We start from the raw sequence: 4,731 nt of genomic DNA, 5'->3' as shown, positions 1-4,731 counted from the left end.
TATTTTGCTCAGAATTGCTTTGGCTATTTGGGGTCTTTTGTTTTTCCATATGAAATGTAAGATTGTTTTTTTCCATTTCTGTGAAGGATGTCATTGGTATTTTGATGGGGATTGCATTGAATCTGTAGATTGCTTTCACAATGTTAATTCTTCCAATCCAAGAGCATGGAATGTCTTTCCATCTTTTTCTGTCTTCTTTATTTTCTTTCAGAAGTGGTTTATAATTCTCATTGTTGAGGTCTTTCACCTCCTTGATTAAATTGATCTCTAGGTATTGTATTTTTTTTTGGTGGCAATTGTAAATGGACTTTATTTCTCTTTCTGTTAATTCATTATTTGAGTATATAAATGCTACTGATTTGGGGGCACTTATTTTATATCCTGCAATGTTACCGAAGTTATTAACCAGCTCCAGGGTTTTTTTTGATAGAGTCTTTAGGTTTTTCTATATATAGTATCATGTCATCTGCAAATAGGGAAAGTTTTACTTCATCTTTTCCAATCTGGATTCCCTTTGTTTCTTTCTCTTGCCTGATTGCTCTAGCTAGTACCTCCAGTACTATGTTGAATAGAAGTGGTGAGAGTGGACATCCTTGTCTTGCTCCTGTCCTTAAGGGGAAGGCATTAAATTTTTCCCTATTCATAATATTACTGGTGGTGGGCTTGTCATAAATGGCTTCTATTATGTTAAGATATTTTCCTTCTATACCTAATTTGTTGAGAGTCTTTATAATGAAGGAATGTTGAATTTTGTCAAATGCTTTTTCAGCATCTATTGAGATGATCATATGGTCTTTGTCCTTGAGCTTGTTGATGTGATATATCATCTTTATTGACTTTCATATGCTGAACCATCCTTGCATCCCTGGGATGAATCCAACTTGATCATAGTGTATATATTTTTTAATATGTTGCTGTATTCTAATTGCTAATATTTTGTTGAGGATTTTAGCATCTAGGTTCATCAAGGATATTGGCCTGTAATTTTCTTTTTTTGTTGTGTCTTTATCAGGGTTTGGTATCAGAGTTATGTTGGCCTCACAGAATGAGTTTGGGAGAGTAGCATCTGTTTTCAATGTTTTGGAACAGTTTCATGAAAATTGGTATTAACGCCTCTTTAAAAGTTTGATAGAATTCAGCTGTAAAGCCATCCAGACCCGGACTTTTTTTTTTTGTTGGAAGGTTGCTAATTACCACTTTACTCTCTTTGCTTGTTATTGGTCTGCTCACGTTTTCTATTTCTTCTTGGTTCAGCTTTGGTAATTTATATATTTCTAAAAACTTATCCATATCTTCTAGATTTTTAAATTTGTTGTCATAGAGTTGTTTATAATAGTCTCTAATGATTCTTCGTATTTCTGTGGTGTCAGTTGTAATGTCTCCCTTTTCTGATTTTTGTTATTTAGGTCTTCTCACTCCTGTTTTTTGTTAATTTAGCTAATGGTGTGTCTATTTTGTTTATCTTCTCGAAAAACCAACTTTTAGTTTTGTTGATATTTTCTTTTGTTTTGGGGCCTCTATTTCATTTAGTTCTGCTTTGATCTTAATTATTTCTTTCCATCCACTGGCTTTAGGTTTGGATTGTTGTTGTTTTTCAAGTTCTTTGAGGCATAGTGTTAGGTTGTTTATTTGGAGTCTATCCTTTTTTTGATATAAGCATTTACTGCAATAAATTTGCCCCTTAGTACTGCATTTGCAGTATTCAACAAGTTTTGGTATCATATATCTTTATTTTCATTAGTTTCCAGAAATTTTTTGATTTCCCGTTTTATTTATTCTTTGCCCCTTAGGGCATTCAGGACCCTATTATTTATTTTCCATGTATTTGTATAGCTTCCAGTGATTTCCTTATTGTTTTTCTCTGGTTTTAGTCTATTGTGGTCTGAAAAGATTGTTGGAATGAATTCAATTTTTAAAAATTTGCTGTGACTAGATTTGTGATCTAATATGTGGTCTATCTTGGAGAATGTGCCATGAGCTGATGAGAAGAAAGTGTATTCTTTAGCTGTTGGGTGAAATGTTCTGTATGTACCTGCCAAGTCCAGTTGGTCTAAATCTTGTGTCTCTTTGTTGACTTGTTGCCTGGAAGTCCTGTCCCATACTGAGAGAGGGGTGTTCAGATCACCCACTATTAATGTATTAGGTCCTATCTTCTTCTTTAGGTCTAAGAGTGTTTGCTTAATATATCTGGGTGCTCCAGTATTGGGTGCATACATGTTTATGACTGTTATGTCTTCTAGCTGGATAGTTCCCTTTATCATTATATAAAGGCCTTCTTTGTCTTTTTAAATATTTTTTGGTTTAAAGTCTATTTTGTCTGATGTAAGAAGAGCTACTCCTGCTCGTTTTTGGTTTCCATTTGCATGGTACATCTTTTTCCATCCCTGTACTTTTAGTCTATGAGTGTTTTAACAGGTGAGGTGGGTCTTTTGAAGATAGCATATACTTGGGTCTAGCTTTTTAATCCAGTCAGTTAGTCTCTGTCTTTTGAATGGGGAGTTTAGTCCATTCACATTCAGAGTACTTATTGAGAAGTGTTGTTTAATTCCTGTCATTTAATTGCTAGTTGTTCAGGTGGTTTAAATATCTTTTGATCATTATTTCCCCTTTTACTTCTCTTCTTCGATGTGAGTTGGGAATTTAAGGCAGAATGATTTAGCTTCTTTCTCTTTCTTGCTGGCATTTTTGTTTTAACTGTGGGTTTTTCTTTTTCTTGTATATTTGTGATGATGGTCACCGTTATTCAGATTCCAGATGAATGACTCCCTTGAGAATTTCTTGCCGGGCTGGTCGTGTGGTTGTGAACTCCTACAACTTTTGTTTATCTGGGAAATACATTATTTCTCCCTCATTTCTGAAGAAGAGCCTTGCTGGGTAAAGAATTCTTGTCAGGCAGTTTTTTTCTTTTATTATTTTGAATATATCATTCCACTTTCTTCTGGCTTGTAGGGTTTTGGATGAGAAGTCTGCTGTTAGTTTGATGGGGGTTCCCCTATAAGTGACCTGACATTTTTCACTTGCCGCTTGTAGAATTCTCTCTTTGTCTTTGAGCTTTGTGAATTTAACTATAATATGTCTTAGGGAGGATCTTTTTGGGTTGAATCTGTTTGGAGACTTTTGAGCTTCCTGGATCTGAAGCTCTGTATCTCGCCCTACACCTGGGAAATCTTCTGCTACTATTTCCTTGAGCAGGTTTTCAATACCCTTTCCTTTTCCTGTTCTTCAGGAATACCCATAATTAGGATGTTAGAGCACTTGAGGTTGTCTGCCATCTCTCATAGGCTTTCCTCATTATTTTTAATTCTTTTTTTCCTTTTCTTTGTCTGCCTCACTTCTTTCAAAAAGACCATCTTCAAGCTCTGAAATTCTTTCTTCTTCTTGCTCTACCCTGCTGCTCAAGCTCTCACTCATGTTTTTTTATTTCTTTGAGTGAGTCTTTCATTTCTAGAAGTTGTGCTACACTCTTTTTTATAGTATTCATCTCTTTGTAGATTTCTTCCATCATATTCTGGATGTTTTTTCTTGTTTCATTGTGTTCTCTAATTGAGTCTTCCTTTATTTCAAGTTTTCTTAAAATAAATTGCTTGAAATTCTTTTTCAGACATTTCAAGGATTCCCTTTTCCATGGAGTCTGATTTTGGAGCATTACTGTATCTTTTCAGGGGTGTCATTTCTTCTTGGTTGTTTGTGCTTCTAGTGTTTTTTCGCTGATGCTTGATCATTTGGTAGGGTGTTTGCTTCTCCTATTACACTGGGGTTGTCTGTGGAGTGGCCTTTGTCACTACTGTGGGGGGGTGAATTGCCTTTGCTTGACAATAGGTGTGGCGGTGGTTATGTTAAATCACCTTGGTTCCCATTACAAACTCTGTGGTCATAGAATGAGCCCGTAGCGCATGGAGTTCTGATGGGTCAAACTCGGTGGTTCAGAACCATAGACTGGTGGTCCACCCTGGCTCTGAGGTGGGATGTGGGGCCACACAGAGCCACGTGGTTCCGCTGGCTGGTGTTGCTGCCAGCCACTACAGGTGGCCTCACCTGTATGGTGCTGGTTCAGCCCATACGGGTGGGGCCTGGAGCTCCCCACCTGCCTGGGTCCAAGGTGGTGGGGTGAGGGAGCCATATGGAGCCGCAGTTCCACTGGCTGGCACTGGCATGCCCACCCATGCGATGCCAGTTCAGGGTGTAGGGGAGGGTCCTGGACCTCCCCCCTGCCTGGGTCCAAGGTGGCGGTGTGAGGGTCCACGTGTAGCCACATGATTTGGCTGTCTGGTGCTGCTGCCAGCCACTGCCGGTCACTTCTGGAGGGCTATTTTAAAAATGTATTGGTTTCTCAGTAGTTACTTTTATTATGTTGCTGATTAAGATTCCTAAGCAGAAAGATCAAGGCGGATGTACGGTACAGCAGGTTCATGGGGAAAGTGGTCCTCAGAGGTCACACAGCTGCGGCCTGGCATCCCACGACTGCCAATGAAGGTTCATGGGGAAAGTGGTCCTCAGAGGTCACACAGCTGCGGCCTGGCATCCCACGACTGCCCATGAAGGTTCTTGTCGGGCCTCCCTGAGCCAGAGGCCGACAAAACCGAGCGGGAAGAGACCCCGGTCCAGCCGGGGGTCCCTTGTGGGGCTGAGCGGGATGAGGAGTGTCGCTGGCATGGCCCTTCCCCCCCAGGACCTTCCTCCCCGGGGGCCGAGAAAGAACACCACCCAGCCAGGAGGGTGGGCCAGCGAGGC

The sequence above is a fragment of the Galeopterus variegatus genome, unplaced genomic scaffold (assembly GCF_000696425.1).
Source record: "Galeopterus variegatus unplaced genomic scaffold, G_variegatus-3.0.2 Scaffold7139, whole genome shotgun sequence".
NCBI lineage: Eukaryota > Metazoa > Chordata > Mammalia > Dermoptera > Cynocephalidae > Galeopterus > Galeopterus variegatus.
The sequence above is the reverse complement of the archived record's forward strand: the minus strand, read 5'-3'. Positions refer to the sequence as shown.